Raw genomic sequence first — 20,723 nt, 5'->3', positions numbered from 1 at the left:
AGTATCAAACGGTTGCGTGGAAAAGAGGTTTCATTAGTCAAAGTGGCTTGGAGTCGGGGCGGTGTTGAGGAACACACTTGGGAACTTGAGTCGGAGATGCGAACGGATTATCCGCACTTATTCTCAGGTAATTGAATTTGAATTTGAATTTTGTGGGCAAAATTCCCAATTAGGTGGGTAGAATGTAAGATCCGGTTAATTAACGGCTAATTAACCCATAAATGAGAATTTATTCTGGAAAGCCAAAAATGTTATTTTTATGGCTTAATATGATAGAGGAAATTGAGACGAGAATTTCGGTACCAATTTTATAGAATTCGGACCAAGATTGGACCGAACGGGCCAAACCGGTCCAACCGGACCCCAAGTGGGCCCTTGGCCCAACATAACTAAACCAAAACCCTAGTTTTCAGCACTCTCTCTCCTCACACAACACCAAAATACGCTGAAAATTGAGATGGAAGGAGGAAGAACACTCTCTCAACTTCCTTCTCTCACTTGATCTTCAAACCACCATAACTTTTGATCTAGAGCTCCGATTGCCGCTCCGTTTGCGGCCACGCGTTCACCGCGGAGAGCTCTACAAAACCCATACAATCAATCTTGAGGTAATCCACGTTTTACTGTTCGAAATTCCAGCCCTTGATTTCGAGTTTCATGAGCAAAAATGTTGAGATTTTGGGTTCTTTGATGTTATAGGACCCAACTCTCTTGAAGGAGAGGGTTAATCTTGTCTCCTTGGACCTTGGGTGTGGTAAGATTCTCAACCCTAGTATAATTTGTTGTTCTATGATGTTTGGGTATTGAGATGTTGTGTATGGGTATGATGATTGTGGCTTAGGTTGTGTATATGTGAATATTGGAGCTTGATTGGTGATTTTGGAAAGCTTGGAAGAGGGTTTTGTGTGATAAAATCTGTTCTTGGAGGTGTTGATACCTTGAGAGCTTGTGGACAAGTGGTTTGGAAGTGCTCCGGTTGAGCTTGGGGAATCGGCTAAGGTATGGTTTTGGTTTCCCGTATCTAATATGTAATGTGGTAGGAAATACTTAGGCTAGAGGCCCTAAGATAGGCATTGAATTGTTGGTGTTGTTGAATGGTTGAAATATATGATGTGTTCATATATGTGATTATGAATATTGATGCCTTGATTGTGTGAAATATGAGAAATGCATGTTGTGATATATGCTTGATGGATGATTGAGGTTGAATTGATGGGTGGTACCATGTTGATGGTGAGTATGATATTGATTATGTATAATGATGGTTAATTGGAAATGGTATTATTGGAAATTGGGATGAGGAAGGATGTATGACATGATATTGTGTTTGTCCTTTAGCCATTTGATTGAGAAGTGTTAAAATGGTTGGATGTGGTTTTGGAAACCTTGGTAAAGTGTCAATGTGTGAGTTGAGGATGGCTTGTTGTTGATTTTGGTACATTTTGAATGATTTCAAAGAGAAGGGTTGAAATTGGCATGTTTGATTGATTTTGAAAAGAGTTGAAAGTGGCTTGTTTTGAAAATGGCACCTTGTGGTTTTGTATGAAAACATGGTTTTTGGGCATACTTTGACGGGACATAACTTGGACTACGGATCTCTGATTTGTGCCAAATCTGTTTAGAAATGAAATTGGATCCGGGATGTCCATGCCGTTCGAAGAACGGGTGAAAAACGATTTAAAATGAGGAAGTTATGTCCGTCGGAAGATTGGGGTTTGAATCTGTAAATTCTGCAGCTTTTAACTTAGAAAATTTTTAGCAGAATGACCCCTCGCGCGTAGGCGCACTTGGTGCGTACGCGCCGTTCTTCGAGAAAGCGCCATCCACGCGTGCGCGTACGCGTGGACCTGTTTTCATCCCAAAGTTGATTTTTGAGTTTTAAAAGCCAAATTTCATACTTCTAAGCCTCCGATCTCACCATGTATGTCTTAAATCATTATGATATGCCTAGCATGAGAAAAAGGGCTAGTGAATGTGGTAACTTGCGAGTGAAGCAAGGGAAAAAAATGAATGATCATTGAGGATCAAAGATGATTATGTGAGATGCGGAGGATGGCGGTGGAAGTGCTTGTTGTGCCATGGGCCGAAGGGCCGTAATTGTTAATGAATTGGCTGGTTATGGATTTAACCATGAGCCGGATGGCTAGATTATTACCGTGTTACGGCGGAGCCATGATTATGGCTAAGTATAAATGCATATATGCTGTTGAATGAATTGTGAATGTTTGCACTTCCACCATCGGAGATGAGTGTTTCCCTGGGTAGTAGCAGTGGCTAGCCACCACGTGCTCCAGGTTGAGACTCGAAGCTCTGTTAACCCAATGTCGTAAGTGTGGCCGGGCACTGTGAAAGGCCCGGATGAGCTCGCCCCCGTAAATATTCACCAGTGATGGTGATGGATAAATATTCACCAGTGAGGGTGATGGATATGGATCATGATTATGATCAAGTTTATGACGAGTATAACTCGAGTTGGGGATGCGCGACAGAGGGTCAGTCCAATGGTTAGCTACCAGGACTTGTCGGGTTGGCTCTATAACCGACAGATGATATCATCAGCCACTAGGGACAGGCATGCATCATAAGCATACTACATGAATTGTTTGAGATTGCCTATTTGACTGCATATTACTCGCTATTTGTCTAAATGTCTTAATTGTTCTTATTTGTAAATCTCTTGTCTGATATAACTGTGTTTGCTATATTATACTCCTGCTGGTGGTTGGGAGGTCTGAAGGAATTGGAAAGGAAAGTATTAGTTAGAATGAAGAATCTTTAGTCAGTTGCCACTTACGGTTTAGCTTGTTTATAAGCTTTGATATTATCTGGAGGAAGTTCTAGGATTGCCTTCGGCTTTCCTCTATTATTATGTATTATATATGTGGAAGCTGTTACCGTGCTGGGGACCTCTGGTTCTCACCCATGCGGATTTTGTGGTTTTCAGATGCAGGACGCGAGGCTTCTCGTTGAGGCATGCTGGGGACTTCTGGATTAGCGAAGATTCTTGTTCTCGGGACTCTATCTTGATTTATATATCTTGTTTAGATACTTTTATCTCCATTAAATAATACAAACTGTGATGACTCCTTCTAGAGGGGATTTTGGAGATTAGGTTTTCGGTATTTGTGTCCCTTTGGGTTTTCCTTGGGGTTTTCCTTATTTTATTATATGTATATATTGCTATGCTCGAACCGGTTACCTTCGCAGCCGGATTTTGAGTCTTGATATTCCTGTTTTTGATACTCTTTATATATATGATCTTGCGTTAGCTTATCCTTTGCTCGTTGTGTTAGTGATCGGAGTGTTGCGCTTTCAAGTTGCGGTTTTTGTTTACCCCTTTTTTTTACAAGGCTCCTAGTTATAATCAATCATTCATACTACTATACGTACTAAATTTTTGTTTTAGAGGTCGTAATACCTTGCCATCTCTGAATTATGACTTAAGCATAAGTCTCTGTATGGTAGGGTGTTACAGTAGGACTGCACACCGATCGGATTGGATATAGCCTATAATTCTATCCGATCCGCACTGCACTCATTGGAGCAGATCGGATACGATATCCACATTTTTTCAGATCGGATCGAATATCGGGTATATTCGCATAATTAAAAAAATTATTTTGAGACTCTGTTGGTCTATTTTTACAAAAAAAGTCCAAAAAATCTTTTTTTCACCTGTTTAAACCTATTTACTCCTAAAATATTATCAATAAAAGTTCTCTTGAATAACAAAAAAAAAATAATAATAACACAAGATCTAAGTTTAATGATTCTAATTTGAAGTATAACATAAAAAATTAAAAACAAGATATCATAAACTATGCTATTTATATGAGACATACAGATATGCGGATATGCAGATCAGATCCGCGGATACCACTGCCAAATATGCAATACGATCCTACCATAGTGCGGATCAGATCTGATCTGATCCGATGGCTCTGTGGATCGGATAATATCCGCAAACTTTGGATCGGATGTAGATAATTACCGCAGATATGCGGATATTATCCGATCCATGTGCAGCCCATATATTAAAGCTCATAAGATTTGTTCGTTGACACCAACTGAGAAATTGTAGGTCCATCGTTATGTGTTGATAAGTTGTTCAGTGTTGGACAAGTTTTGCGAGTGAGTTATGTTCTTATTTCTAACTTAGATTTCAATTATTTTCTATAACTATTGCATAACCATAGTCTACTTTACCTGGAAGTGTAGATGTGAGATTGTCAGAATATACCGTGATAGAAAAAATACAATCAGACTCGTTGAAGACTACATTCACGCCAAATTTCATGAGTAGTTTAGGAATTACGTGAGTTATTTATATTTAGTAAAATTTGTTTGTTCCTAAAAAGAATTTAGGATCACATTTTAGAATTCTAATCTATCTAACACATATAGGTCACAAAAAACGATGATTTAGATGTCACTCATGAAATCAAGTGGTTTGCAGAAGGGCCTAATAATGTTGTGAAGAGATTTGAAGAGTATAACGTTCATGAGTTCAAATTTTGTATAATGAAGAAAGATCAAGGACTTAAATCACAGAATAGTGATGTGGTTATGTCTGCTATTATTAATAGTATTTCAAATGGTAGGAACTATGTTATAGTAGCAAGCGACAATACATACTACGGTAAGTGGTAGATATAATAGAGTTAGACTACTTTGACAAGTTGAGGGTTGTGCTGTTCAAATGTATTTGGGTTGATACCACACTTAACAAAGGAATCAAGATAGATCACTTTGATATCACAAGTGTAAATTTTTTTAACTTGATACACATTGATGATAATGAAACAGATGAGCTATTTATTCTTGCAACGAATGCAAGAATGATTTACTATGTTGATGATCCAGTTGACAAAGGTCGGTGTTCTGTTTGTCATATGAAATTCAGAGATTTATATGATATGAGAGATTTGAATGAGGATAAGTTAGGTGAATCTTTGGTGGAGGACATACTATTTTGTTAATAACAAGTAGATAACCTTGAAGAGTTTTAATTGGCGAGGGACAAGATTAACGAAGCAAAATAAAATGAAATGCATGTTGACGAAAACGATGATAATGACTGAGATGGTGATCATGAAGTAGATGAGTTAGACGACATTGATGCATTCTAGTAATTTGTTACTCTAGAGTTTTTTCAAGTTTAAGAGAATTTAGATAGACATGAATGTTTTTATAATAATATTATGAGATAATGTAGTTTTATTATTTTACAACTATTTGCTTTGACGGTTCTATATATTTAACATTCATTTATAGTGATAGTGAGCAATATATCATGATATAACTATTAAAATATCTAATAATAAGATAATCTTAAATGTTCAATTATTACTTTTGACTAAATTTATGAGAAATATAACAAGATAAAAGACAATGCATAAACTAAAGATAAAGATAATTAGTTATTTTTTGACTAAACTTATGAAAAATTTATTGTAAGCAACTTAAATTATAAGAGGAATTTTTCTATTAATTCTTTAAAAAAATTATTATTGACAACTTAGATCAAAGAAATAAATTAAAAAAATAAATACTAAGAATTACCTTTAATGTGGGGCTGATTTTCATATAATAAAATTATAAAATCTAACATTAAATTAAAAATATAGTTCTAGATTTGATTTTAACTAATTTAAATATTTTTATTCAAAATTTGATTAATATGTAGACTAAAAAGAGGATTTAAATCTACCCTTAATTGACAATGCAATAATGTTTATATTTATGGCCATCGATTAAGCAAGTTCACCAGCTAGTCCACTATCATTTGGAGGTGTAGGATTATTTCTTGCATGGAACATAACCCTTGATTCAATAAGATTACTGAACTAGTTTAATTTGAAATGCAAAATTATTCATCACATGAATTCATACTTGAATAAAATTACAAGTCTTAGTCATAAGAAAATTAATACTAATTAATTTATGAGTAATTACTCATTTATGTAAAAGTTCGTAATTTTGTTAAGTAATAATAGAACTAATTTGTAAAATTTTTATAACAATTTTATGTGATAATTAATTTGTCTAACGAAATAAAATATTAGTAACTGATTTAATAATTAAAATTTGGTTTAATTACTCTGCTGGTCTCTATAGTTTCGTAAAATTTTCAATTAGGTCCTTATACTTTTTTTTCTTTTAATTGAGTCCTTGCACCAAAATTTTTTTTAATTGGGTCTCTACACTTTTTTTTTTCTTTTATTTAGGTCCCTATACCAATTCTTTTTTTTTTAGTTGGATCCCTATAAAATTAAGTCAATTACTACTAAGAGGGACTTAATTGAAAAAAAAAATTTGGTGCAGGGACCCAATTAAAAAAAAAAGTATAGGGACTTAATTGAAAATTTCACGAAACTACAGGGACCAACAGAGTAATTAAACCTTAAAATTTATTAAAAATTAAAATTTTCAAGTAAAAACATTTACAAAATTGATTTAACGTATAACTCCTACTATATTGTTTCGTGCATAATAAGTTTAATAAATTTTGTAATAGTTATACGTTTACTGGTATTTTGGTATTTGAAAAAGGATAATTTTTGGTATTAAGAGTTATTTTGGTATTTGAACAATTTTTGTATAACAATTTGCATAATAATGTATTACAAACTTGAATTGCTGTCATTTTGGTATTTGAAAAAGAATGAAAAAATCATGATGGAACTTGATGGCCATGGACAAAGTCAAGATAATGACGTGAACTTATTCGTATAATTTTTGGGTATAATGGCCCGTAGAGCAATGGAGTGTCCAATTTTAATTTAAAGATGGATCAGATGTCTAAAGATAGACAACACAAAAAAGCAGTGGAATTACATTGAAGTAAGTATATACACTTTAGACATTTTGAAATTTTTCTTTTTAATTAAATTGCTCATTGTCTGCAGTTTTAAGTGGTTGGTATGCTACTTATATTTTATGCGATACTGTATCTATTTATGGTTGTTTCCTCATACTATATTGAAGGTTCTTGTTGGCATAGAGAAGGGAGTTGAATCTATGGCCTTCTTTTAAACTTGATTATTCTTGCCTCAAACCAGAAAATAAAACTTAGCTTATATTCTATCTGCGAGATGGATTATGCAGGAGACAATTTTATTTTGTCTCATAAATTGTGAAAAACAAAATCAGTGTAGGAAATAAGAAGATGACACAGCCATGTATTCTGGTTCAGTTGCCTCGTGCAATGCAACCTACTCTCCACCACAACAGCGGTGAAATTTTCACTATCATATCAAATATTACATATACCAATTTCTTAGGATTCAACTTAATCCTATCTTGGACAAATCAAGCTTCTACCTAAATTTGACTTGGTCAGGCAACTTCCTAGACTCTCAACTCACTAAGTGCTTACCCAACTTAGCAAGGGATACAACTCAAACATCAGAAATAAAACAGAAATAAATTCAAAGAAGATCTAAAATAAATCTTGGCTTTTCTCTCCAAGTTTCTCTCAATGCCTTTTCTCTTAATCGCTTTTTCTTAATGTCTCTCTTTTATTCCTTTTACCACTTGATAGAAACAAAGAAAGACATAACATACAAACAAAATACTCAATAATAAATCATGAAGGAGATGATCAACAGCAGAGTTAGATGAAATATTAGAGGGGGGCTAAAAATATTTACACAATAAAATAAGACTAAAATAAAATTTTAAGGGGGCTAAACTAAAATTTACATATAATTTGTAAGGTCCCACATCGGTTGGGGAGGGGAACGAAGCATGCCTTATAAGGGTGTGGATACCTCTCCCTAGCATGACACGTTTTGACGAGTGAGTGTGGGGGTTTCGGCTATCGTCCCTATTGTCAAAGGCAAAACCGTGAGGCCTTGTGTGCCAAAGCAGAAAATATCGTGCTAGCGGGTGGTCTGGACTGTTACAGATGGTACAGAGCCGGAGCCCGGATCGATGTGTCAGCGAGGGCGCTAGGCTCCCTTAGGGGGTGGTTTGTAAGGTCCCACATCGGTTGGGGAGGGAAACGAAGCATGCCTTATAAGGGTGTGGATACCTCTCCCTAGCATGACGCATTTTGACGAGTGAGTGTGGCGGTTTTGGCTATCATCCCTATCGTCAAAGGTAAAACCGTGAGGCCTTGTGTGGCAAAGCGGACAATATCGTGCTAGCGGGTAGTCTGGGCTGTTACAGAATTGTAAGGTCCCACATCGGTTGGGGAGGGGAACGAAGCATGTCTTATAAGGGTGTGGATACCTCTCCCTAGCATGACGCATTTTGACGAATGAGTGTGAGGGGCTTCAGCTATCATCCCTATCGTCAAAGGCAAAATCGTGAGGACTTCTGTGCCAAGACGGACAATATCGTGCTAGCGGGTGGTCTGGGCTGTTACATAATTTACATGTAAAAAATCAAAATTAGGGGGGCGTTGCCCCCCTTTCTCTCCATGTAGCTCCACCCCTGGAGATGATGTTGTATAGCTTTAACGCTATAAGTTGAACCTGATTCATCACTCTCCTGTGAAGCTCTCCATCTTAGCGGAATATTTCTTTGATGTAAAAACAATGTCCAAAATTTTGAACTCTCACAAGGAAGCTCTCAATGAAACTTAAAACTCTGGTTCTCTCTCTTTGCTTGCAAACTGAAGTCATTTTCCTAATTGTATGAGCTTTGTTTTTTCAGCTAGGGTTTCTTTCATAAGTTAGCTCCTTGATTCTTGAATCTAGAGCTAGATGAGGTCTTTCTTCTTCTTTCTTCCATCAGCTCCAAAAATAAAAAATTTGAAATTAGAAATAAGTAACGCAGCTTCCTTGAAAATAGATCCTCAATGAATTTGATAAATCCAAGCCCTTAATCTTGTGCTTTGCCTCCAAGAAACAATATTGACCATTAATTCACAGTAGAAAAAATTTATCACCATATTTCTCCACATTTTCTGAAATGGATGTGCAGAGGGAAGAAGATATTATTAAGCAATTTACATGCATGTAAATGAAAACAAATAACCTTTTTCTTCTAATTGTATTTTGATTAGACATTTGTTTTTCTTTCTTCTGGTTTGGTGCCTAATGAGAGGTAGAACACCTTTTTCTTCTTAGATGTTTGGTGAGAAAGTGAACTCTTTTTTTTTTCTCTGTGTACTACCCGAAGTAATATAGCATCCCAGCTGAGGGTTGCTATTCCTTTCATGATGACAATGGGCTAGACTCATAGTTTGGATTCAATTTCATTCAACAGTCTTGAAATCACTTTGCTTTTGTATTTGGGCCACTTGTCTTCTATATTTGGGCTACACACTAATAATTTAGGCCTACAACATTAAGCCACACATCAAAATACACTTGAGTTATCAATCCAAATAAAATCATGTTTATCATTACCGAAAGTGTTATTATTATTTACTTAACTCAATAATATCCCATTTGATAACAAACATCACTAAACATGGAAACAAAGAGAATGAAATACAAAGTTTAGATTAAAAACTTTCTTTTGATGATGCCATTTCAGATGTGATAATCTCTCCCTTTTTTTCATAAAAGTAGCTTCCCCTTAATGTGAGCTTTTCAACCAACAATTCTTATGTCATATTGAAATTTATGCCTGATGAGCGGATAATTTATACGCTTTTTGGCATTGTTTTTACATAGTTTTCAGTATGATTTAGTTAGTTTTTAAATAAAAATCACATTTCTAGACTTTACTATGAGTTTGTGTGTTTTTCTGTGATTTCAGGTAATTTCTGGCTAAAATTGAGGGACTTGAGCAAAAATCAGATTCAGAGGTTGAAGAAGGACTGCAGATGCTGTTGGATTCTGACCTCTCTGCACTCAAAGTGGATTTTCTGGAGCTACAGAACTCCAAATGGTGCGCTTCCAATTGCGTTGGAAAGTAGACATCCAGGGCTTTCCATCAACATATAATAGTCCATACTTTGATTAAGAATAGATGATGTAAACTGGCGTTGAACGCCAGTTCCATGCTGCATTCTGGCGTCAAACGCCAGAAACAGGTTGCAAAGTGGAGTTAAACGCCAGAAACAGGTTACAAACTGGCGTTCAACTCCAAGAAAGACCTCTACACGTGTAAAGCTCAATGCTCAGTCCAAGCACACACCAAGTGGGCCCCAGAAGTGGATTTCTGCATCATTTACTCATTTTTGTAAACCCTAGTAACTAGTTTAGTATAAATAGGACTTTTTACTATTGTATTTGGATCATCTTTGATTAGTTTTATGCTATCTTAGACCTTTATGGGGGCTGGCCATTCGGCCATGCCTGAACCTTCATCACTTATGTATTTTCAACGGTAGAGTTTCTACACACCATAGATTAAGGTGTGGAGCTCTGCTGTTCCTCAAAGATTAATGCAAAGTACTACTGTTTTTCTATTCAATTCAAGCTTATTCCTATTCTAAGATATCCATTCGCACCCAAGAATATGATGAATGTGATGATTATGTGACGCTCATCATCATTCTCACTTATGAACGCGTGCCTGACAAACACTTCCGTTCTACATGCAAACAAGCTAGAATGAATATCTCTTAGATATCTAATATAGGGGACCGAGTTCGAGATATTAGAATCTTCGTGGTATAAGTTAGAACCCATGGATGGCCATTCTTGAGATCCAGAAAGTCTAAACCTTGTCTGTGGTATTCCGAGTAGGATCTGGGAAGGGATGGCTGTGACGAGCTTCAAACTCGCGAGTGCTGGGCATAGTGACAGACGCAAAAGGATAGTAAATCCTATTCCAGTATGATCGAGAACTGCCAGATGATTAGCCATGCAGTGACAGCGCATTGGACCATTTTCACAGAGAGGATGGGATGTAGCTATTGACAACGGTGATGCCCTACATAAAGCTTGCCATGGAAAGGAGTAGGAATAGTTGGATGAAGACAGCAGGAAAGCAGAGGTTCAGAGGAACGAAAGCATCTCTATACGCTTATCTGAAACTCTCACCAATAAATTACATAAGTATCTCTATCCTATTTTAATTATCTTTTAGCACACTATAATCTCTTAATACATTTGAATCCGCCTAACTGAGATTTACAAGGTGACCATAGCTTGCTTCAAGCTGACAATCTCCGTGGGATCGACCCTTACTCACGTAAGGTTTATTACTTGGACGACCCAGTGCACTTACTGGTTAGTTGTACGAAGTTGTGAAACAGAATTAAGAACATAAACGTGCGTATTGAGTTTTTAGCGCCGTTACCAAGGAAGGAATGATCACGATTTCGCACACCAAGTTTTTGGCGCCGTTGCTGGGGATTGTTCGAGTTTGGACAACTGACGGTTCATCTTGTTGCTCAGATTAGGTAATTTTATTTTAATTTTAAGCTTTTTATTTCTTATTTTCGAAAAATACAAATTTTTTTTCTTTTTCGTTTTTCTTAATTAAATTTCAAAAATCCAAAAAAAATTATAAAATCATAAAATCAAAAATAATTTTTGTGTTTCTTGTTTGAGTCTTGAGTCAAGTTTTAAGTTTGGTGTCAATTACATCTTTTTAATTTTCTAAAAATTATTTTCGAAAATTTCATGCATTGCATTCTTCATGATCTTCAAGTTGTTCTTGGCCAGTCTTCTTGTTTGATCTTCATATTTTCTTGTTTTGTGTCTTTTCTTGTTTTTCATATGCATTCTTGAATTCTTAGTGTCTAAAAATTAAAAATATTTAAGTTTAGTGTCTTGCATGTTTTCTTTTCTTCAAAATTTTTCAAAAATAAGTTCTTGGTGTTCATCTTGACATTCAAAGTGTTCTTGGTGTTCATCTTGACATTCATAGTGTTCTTGCATGCATCACATGTTTTGATCCAAAATTTCATGCATTGAGTCTTTGGGTTGTTTTTCTCTTTCATCATTAAAAATTCAAAAATCAAAAAAATATCTTTCCCTTTTTCACTCATAAATTTTCGAAAATTTGATTTGATTTAGTCAAAATTTTTTTAAAATTTAGTTATTTCTTATGAGTCAAATCAAATTTTCAATTTAAAAATTCTATCTTTTTCAAATCTTTTTCAAAAATCAAATCTTTTTCAAAATTTCTTTCTAATATTTTCAAAAATTTTTCAAATTGATTTTCGAAAATCTTTTTCTCATCTTATTTCATAATTTTCAAAATATTTTTCTTTTATTCCATATTTTCGAAAATATTACTAACAATTAATGTGATTGATTCAAAAATATTAAGTTTGTTACTTGCCTATTAAGAAAGGTTCAATCTTTAAATTTTAAATCGTATCTTTTAGTTTTTTGTTAGTCAAGTAATCAACTTTAATTTTCAAAATTAAATCTTTTTAAATTTCTTTTTCAAATCTTTTTCAATCAAATCTTTTTAAATTCCAATCACATTTTTTCAAAATCAATTTCAAAATCTTTTCTAACTTCTTATCTTTTTAAAATTTATTTTCAAATCTTTTTCAATCAATCTTATCTTTTTGTTTCAATCATATCTTTTTCAAAACTACCTAACTAACTCTCTCTCTAATTTTCGAAAATTCCTTCCCTTTTTTTTCAAAATTCCTTTTTAATTAACTAATTGTTTTAATTTTAATTTAATTTCAATTTTTATTTTTGAAATTTAACTTTAAATTTTATTTTTATTTTAATTAATTTTCAAAATTCCCTCTCTCTCATCTCCTTCTATTTATTTATTCATCTACTAACACTTCTTTTCATCTCATATCTCTGCTCCTATCCTCACCCTTGTGTTTGGATTATCCATTTTTCTTCACTCTTATTCCCTTTCTTCTTCTACTAACAATAAGGAACCTCTTTACTGTAACATAGAGGATTCCTCTTCTTTTATTGTTCTCTTCTCTTTCATATGAGCAGGGACAAGGAAAAGGGCATTCTTGTTGAAGCTGATCCAGAACCTGAAAGGACTCTGAAGAGAAAACTAAGAGAAGCTAAATTACAACAATCCAGAGACAACCTTACTGAAATTTTCAAAAAAGAAAAGGAGATGGCAGACGCACCTAACAACAATAATGCAAGGAGGATGCTTGGTGACTTCACTGCACCTAATTCCAATTTACATGGAAGAAGCATCTCAATTCCTTCCATTGGAGCAAACAACTTTGAGCTTAAACCTCAATTAGTTTCTCTGATGCAACAAAACTGCAAGTTTCATGGACTTCCATCTGAAGATCCCTTTCAGTTCATAACTGAATTCTTACAGATCTGTGATACTATTAAGACCAATGGGGTTGATCCCGAGGTCTACAGGCTTATGCTTTTCCCGTTTGCTGTAAGAGATAGAGCTAGAGTATGGTTGGACTCTCAACTTAAAGATAGCCTGAACTCTTGGGATAAGCTGGTCACGACTTTCTTAGCCAAGTTCTTTCCTCCTCAAAAGCTTAGTATGCTTAGAGTGGATGTTCAAACCTTCAGACAGAAAGAAGGTGAATCCCTCTATGAAGCTTGGGAGAGATACAAGCAACTGACCAAAAAGTGTCCTTCTGACATGCTTTCAGAATGGACCATTCTGGATATATTCTATGATGGTCTATCTGAACTATCAAAGATGTCATTAGACCATTCTGCAGGTGGATCCATTCACCTAAAGAAAATGCCTGCAGAGGCTCAGGAACTCATTGACATGGTTGCAAATAACCAGTTCATGTATACTTCTGAGAGGAATCCTGTAAGTAATGGAACACCTCATAGGAAGGAAGTTCTTGAAATTGATACTCTGAATGTCATATTGGCTCAGAATAATATATTGATTCAGCAAGTCAATATGATCTCTCAGAGTCTGAATGGATTGAAGGAATCATCCAACAGTACTAAAGAGGCATCTTCTAAAGAAGAAGCTTATGATCCTGAGAACCCTGCAATAGCAGAGGTGAATTACATGGGTGAACCCTATGAAAACACCTATAATCCCTCATGGAGAAATCATCCAAATTTCTCATGGAAGGATCAACAAAAGCCTCAACAAGGCTTTAACAATGGTGGAAGAAACAAGTTTAGCAATAGCAAGCCGTTTCCATCATCCACTCAGCAAAAGACAGAGAGTCCTGAGCAGGATCCATCTAGCTTAGCAAATATAGTCTCTGATCTATCTAAGGCCACTTTAAGTTTCATGAATGAAACAAGGTCCTCCATTAGAAATTTGGAGGCACAATTGGGCCAGCTGAGTAAAAGAGTCACTGAAACTCCTCCTAGTACTCTCCCAAGCAATACAGAAGAAAATCCAAAGAGAGAGTGTAAAGCCATTGATTTAATCATCATGGCCGAACCTACAAGGGAGGAGGAGGATGTGAATCCTAGTGAGGAAGACCTCCTGGGACGTCCAGTGATCAACAAGGAATTTCCCTCTGAGGAACCAAAGGAATCTGAGGCTCATCTAGAGACCATAGAGATTCCATTGAACCTCCTTATGCCATTCATGAGCTCTAATGAGTATTCTTCTTCTGAAGAGAATGAAGATGTTACTGGAGAGCAAGTTGCCAAGTACCTTGGTGCAATCATGAAGTTGAATGCCAAATTATTTGGTAATGAGACTTGGTGCAATCATGAAGTTGAATGCCAAATTATTTGGTAATGAGACTTAGGAAGATGAACCTCCCTTGCTTACCAATGAACTGAGTGATCTGGATCAACTGACATTGCCTCAGAAGAAACAGGATCCTGGAAAGTTCTTAATACCTTGTACCATAGGCACCATGACCTTTGAGAAGGCTCTATGTGACCTTGGGTCACGGATAAACCTCTTGCCACTCCCTGTAATGGAGAAACTGGGAATCTTTGAGGTGCAAGCTGCCAGAATCTCATTAGAGATGGCAGACAACTCAAGAAAACAGGCTTATGGACAAGTAGAGGACGTGCTAGTAAAGGTTAAAGGCTTTTACATCCCTGCTGATTTCATAATCCTAGACACTGGGAAGGATGAGGATGAATCCATCATCCTTGGAAGACCCTTCCTAGCCACAGCAAGAGCTGTGATTGATGTGGACAGAGGAGAATTGATCCTTCAGCTGAATGAGGACAACCTTGTGTCTAAAACTCAAGGATCTCCTTCTGTAACCATGGAGAGGAAGCATGAAAAGCTTCTCTCACTGCAGAGTCAACCAGAGCCCCCGCAGTCAAACTCTAAGTTTGGTGTTGGGAAGTCTCAACAATGCTCTGAACATCTGTGAGGCTCCATGAGAGCTCACTGTCAAGCTAATGACATTAAAGAAGCGCTTGTTGGGAGGCAACCCAATATTATTTAATCATATTTATTTATTTTCTATTGTTATTTCATGTTTTATTAGGTTGATGATCATGTGGAGTCACAAAAACTACTGAAAAATAAAAAACAGAATAAAAAATAGCATTGAAAACAGCACACCCTGGAGGAAGGGCTTACTGGCGTTTAAACGCCGGTAAGGAGCATCTGACTGGCGTTTAACGCCAGAACAGAGCATGAAACTGGCATTAAACGCCAAAAATAAGCAGCAGTCTGGCGTTTAAACGCCAGGATTGCACCCAGAGGAAAGCCGGCGTTAAACGCCAGAAACAAGCATCAGACTGGCGTTTAACGCCAGAAACATGTACCATACTGGCGTTCAACGCTAGAAACATGCTATAGACTGGCGTTGAATGCCCAAAACAAGCATGGAAGTGGCGTTTAACGCCAGAAACATGCTGCAGTCTGGCGTTAAATGCCAGGATTGCATATATAGGGCGTTTTACACGTTTAAAAGGTGCAGGGATGAGAAATCCTCAAACACCTCAGGATCTGTGGATCCCACAAGATTCCCTCAGGATCTGTGGACCCCACAGGATCCCCACCTAACCCTATTCTCTCCTTTTCACACCTTTTCATAACTCTCTTCCCCAAATACCCCCTCACTACTCACATCCATCTTCTCTTCCTCATAAACCCCACCTACCTTCAAATTCAAAATATTTTCCCTCCCAAACCCAACCCTAAATGGCCGAACCTTAAACCCCTCCCCACTTCTATATAAACCCCTCATTCCTTCTTCTATTTCACACAACACAACCCTCTCTTCTTCCACTTGGCCGAAACCTACTCTCTCTCCCTCTCCTCCATTTCTCTTCTTCTTCTACTTCTTTCTTTCTTCGTTTGCTCGGGGACGAGCAAACATTTTAAGTTTGGTGTGGTAAAAGCATAGCTTTTTGTTTTTCCATAACCATTTATGGCACCTAAGGCCAGAGAAACCTCTAGAAAGAGGAAAGAGAAGGCAATTACTTCCACCTCTGAGTCATGGGAGATGGAGAGATTCATCTCAAAGGTCTATCAAGACCACTTCTATGAAGTTGTGGCCAAGAAGAAAGTGATCCCTGAGGTTCCTTTCAAGCTCAAAAGGAATGAGTATCCGGAGATCCGACTTGAGATCCAAAGAAGAGGTTGGAAAGTTCTCACCAACCCCATTCAACAAGTCGGGATCCTAATGGTTCAAGAGTTCTATGCAAACGCATGGATCACAAGGAACCATTATCAAAGTGTGAACCCGAATCCAAAGCATTGGCTTACCATGGTTCGGGGGAAATACTTAGATTTCAGTCCAGAAAATGTAAGGCTGGCGTTCAACTTGCCAATGATGGAAGAGAACGCACGCCCCTACACAAGAAGGGTCAACTTTGATCAAAGGTTGGACCAAGTCCTCATAGACATATGTGAGGAAGGAGCTCAATGGAAAATTAACTCAAGAGGCAAGTCGGTTCAACTAAGAAGGCATGACCTCAAACCAGTGGCTAGGGGATGGCTAGAGTTCATTCAACGCTCAATCATTCCTACTAGTAACCGGTCTGAAGTTACTATAGACCGGGCCATCATGATCCATAGTATCATGATTGGAGAGGAGGTGGAAGTTCATGAGATTATACCTCAAGAACTTTACAAGGTGGCTGACAAGTCCTCCACTTGGGCAAGGTTAGCCTTTCCTCACCTCATATGCCACCTCTGCAATTCAGCTGGAATTGACATAGAGGGAGACATCCTCATTGAAGAGGACAAGTCCATCACTAAGAAAAGGATGGAGAAAATAAGAGATCATGGACCTCAACATGAGCATGAAGAAATTCCTCACCATGAAATCCCTGAGATGCCTCAGGGGATGCACTTTCCTCCACAGAATTATTGGGAACAAATCAACACTTCCTTAGGAGAATTAAGTTCCAACATGGGACAACTAAGGATGGAGCACCAAGATCATTCCATCATCCTCCATGAAATTAGAGAAGATCAAAGAGCTATGAGGGAGGAGCAAGAAAGACAAGGAAGAGACATAGAGGAGCTCAAGAGCACCATTGGTTCTTCAAGAAGAGGAAGACGCCACCCTCACTAAGGTGGACTCATTCCTTAATCTCTTTGTTTATTTGTTTTCCTGTTTTTCGATTTTTGAGCTTTATGTTTATTTATATTTGTGTCTTATTACATGATCATTAGTGTCTAAGTGTCTATGCCTTAAAGCTATGAATATGAATCCACCACCTCTCTTGAATGAAAAATGTTTTAATTACAAAAGAACAAGAAGTACATGGTTTCAAATTCATCCTTGAAACTAGTTTAATTATTTTGATGTGGTGGCAACACTTTTTGTTTTCTGAATGAATGCTTGAACAGTGCATATGTCTTTTGAAGTTGTTGTTTATGAATGTTAAATATGTTGGCTCTTGAAAGAATGATGAAAAGGAGAAATGTTATTTGATAATCTGAAAAATCATAAAAATGATTCTTGAAGCAAGAAAAAGCAGTGAATACAAAAGCTTGCAGAAAAAAAGAAAGAAAAGAAAAAAAATGCGGAAAAAAAATAGAAAAAGAAAAAGCAAGCAGAAAAAGCCAAAAGCTCTTTAAACCAAAAGGCAAGAGCAAAAAGCCAATAGCCCTTAAAACCAAAAGGCAAGGGTAAATAAAAAGGATCCAAGGCTTTGAGCATCAGTGGATAGGAGGGCCTAAAGGAATAAAATCCTGGCCTAAGCGGCTGAACTAAGCTGTCCCTAACCATGTGCTTGTGGCGTGAAGGTGTCAAGTGAAAACTTGAGACTGAGCGGTTAAAGTCAAGGTCCAAAGCAAAAGAAGAGTGTGCTTAAGAACCCTGGACACCTCTAATTGGGAACTCTAGCAAAGCTGAGTCACAATCTGAAAAGGTTCACCCAGTTATGTGTCTGTGGCATTTATGTATCCGGTGGTAATACTGGAAAACAAAGTGCTTAGGGCCACGACCAAGACTCATAAAGTAGTTGTGTTCAAGAATCAACATATTGAACTAGGAGAATCAATAACACTATCTGAATTCTAAGTTCCTATAGATGCCAATCATTCTGAACCTCAATGGATAAAGTGAGATGCCAAAACTATTCAAGAGGCAAAAAGCTACAAGTCCCGCTCATCTGATTGGAGCTAAGTTTCATTGATATTTTGGAATTTATAGTATATTATCTTTTTTTTATCCTATTTGATTTTTAGTTGCTTGGGGACAAGCAACAATTTAAGTTTGATGTTGTGATGATCGGATAATTTATACGCTTTTTGGCATTGTTTTTACATAGTTTTCAGTATGATTTAGTTAGTTTTTAGTATATTTTTATTACTTTTTAAATAAAAATCACATTTCTGGACTTTACTATGAGTTTGTGTGTTTTTCTGTGATTTCAGGTAATTTCTGGCTGAAATTGAGGGACTTGAGCAAAAATCAGATTCAGAGGTTGAAGAAGGACTGCAGATGCTGTTGGATTATGACCTCCCTACACTCAAAGTGGATTTTCTGGAGTTACAAAACTCCAAATGGCGCGCTTCCAATTGCGTTGGAAAGTAGACATCCAGGGCTTTCTAGCAATATATAATAGTCCATACTTTGATTAAGGATAGACGACGTAAACTGGCGTTGAACGCCAGTTCCATGTTGCATTCTGGCGTCAAACGCCAGAAACAGGTTGCAAAGTGGAGTTAAACGCCAGAAATAGGTTACAAACTGGCGTTCAACTCCAAGAAAGACCTCTACACGTGTAAAGCTCAATGCTCAGCCCAAGAACACACCAAGTGGGCCCCAGAAGTGGATTTTTGCATCATTTACTCATTTCTGTAAACCCTAGTAACTAGTTTAGTATAAATAGGACTTTTTACTATTATATTTGGATCATCTTTGATTAGTTTTATGCTATCTTAGACCTTTATGGGGGCTGGCCATTCGGCCATGCCTGAACCTTCATCACTTATGTATTTTCAACGGTAGAGTTTCTACACACCATAGATTAAGGTGTGGAGCTCTGCTGTTCCTAAAAGATTAATGCAAAGTACTACTGTTTTTCTATTCAATTCAAGCTTATTCCTATTCTAAGATATCCATTCGCACCCAAGAACATGATGAATGTGATGATTATGTGACGCTCATCATCATTCTCACTTATGAACGCGTGCCTGACAAACACTTCCGTTCTACATGCAAACAAGCTAGAATGAATATCTCTTAGATATCTAATACAGGGGAACGAGTCCGAGATATTAGAATATTCGTGGTATAAGTTAGAACCCATGGATGGCCATTCTTGAGATCCGGAAAGTCTAAACCTTGTCTGTGGTATTTCGAGTAGGATCCGGGAAGGGATGGTTGTGACGAGCTTCAAACTCGCGAGTGCTGGGCGTAGTGACAGATGCAAAAGGATAGTAAATCCTATTCCAGTTTGATCGAGAACCGCCAGATGATTAGCCATGCAGTGATTGCGCATTGGACCATTTTCACAGAGAGGATGGGATGTAGCCATTGACAACGGTGATGCCCTACATAAAGCTTGCCATGGAAAGAAGTAGGAATGGTTGGATGAAGACAGCAGGAATGCAGAGGTTCAGAGGAACGAAAGCATCTCTATACGCTTATTTGAAACTCTCACCAATAAATTACATAAGTATCTCTATCCTATTTTAATTATCTTTTAGCACACTATAATCTCTTAATACATTTGAATCCGCCTAACTGAGATTTACAAGGTGACCATAGCTTGCTTCAAGCCGATAATCTCCGTAGGATCGACCCTTACTCACGTAAGGTTTATTACTTGGACGACCCAGTGCACTTGCTGGTTAGTTGTACGAAGTTGTGAAACAGAATTAAGAACATAAACGTGCATATTGAGTTTTTAGCGCCGTTACCAAGGAAGGAATGATCACGATTTCGCATACCAATGCCACAAATTATTGAGCATGATCAACTCAGCAACAAGTCATAACAATTAAGCATCAATTATTCACCAAAACAGCGTAAGTTCTCATATAAAAAATAATCTCATTAAAGCAAAAACAATTATTCATCAAAGTATCAGAGCATGAGAATCATCAGAGCCATCAAATTAATCAGCAAAGCATCAAAGCCTAAACAATTGATCAATTAACACCAAAGCATTCAAAAATGCAGTTTTTCACAGCACATATTCAATTACTCCACTTTAACTCTGTAAAATCTGGTCAAACTGTAATTAATTAAATAATAAATTAAATAGGAGTGAATATGGTTAGAAAATTTAGCAATCAGAATTTGATAACTTAAATGTGATATTCGGATTTAGTAAATTTTTCAGAGTCGGAAAACATAGTTTTCTGCGTAAAAATGCGTACTGGAATTTCGATCGGCACTACCAGCTGAGATCTGTCTGGTACTGTAGCTGAGAAAAGTGATTATAAGAAAATAAGGTTAAGAAATAAGGATTTATAATTAGGGAAGGTAGAAATATTTAAGATGCGATTTAAAGCACTAATCTCAAAGGTTTTGACCCAAAGTT

The 20,723-nt window shown here is 36.7% G+C and overlaps 1 non-coding gene across 1 annotated transcript; it reads right to left on the bottom strand.

Annotated features, from left to right (window-relative positions):
* Positions 1–13,356: 13,356 nt before the first annotated feature.
* On the bottom strand, positions 13,357–13,464 carry LOC112773880 (small nucleolar RNA R71). Its single transcript, XR_003188404.1, has one exon. It is a non-coding gene; the product is annotated as a small nucleolar RNA R71 (small nucleolar RNA).
* Between the last annotated feature and the right edge of the window lie 7,259 nt (positions 13,465–20,723).

Source organism: Arachis hypogaea, chromosome 18 (assembly GCF_003086295.3).
Source record: "Arachis hypogaea cultivar Tifrunner chromosome 18, arahy.Tifrunner.gnm2.J5K5, whole genome shotgun sequence".
Taxonomy (NCBI): Eukaryota; Viridiplantae; Streptophyta; class Magnoliopsida; order Fabales; family Fabaceae; genus Arachis; species Arachis hypogaea.
The sequence above is the reverse complement of the archived record's forward strand: the minus strand, read 5'-3'. Positions and strand labels throughout refer to the sequence as shown.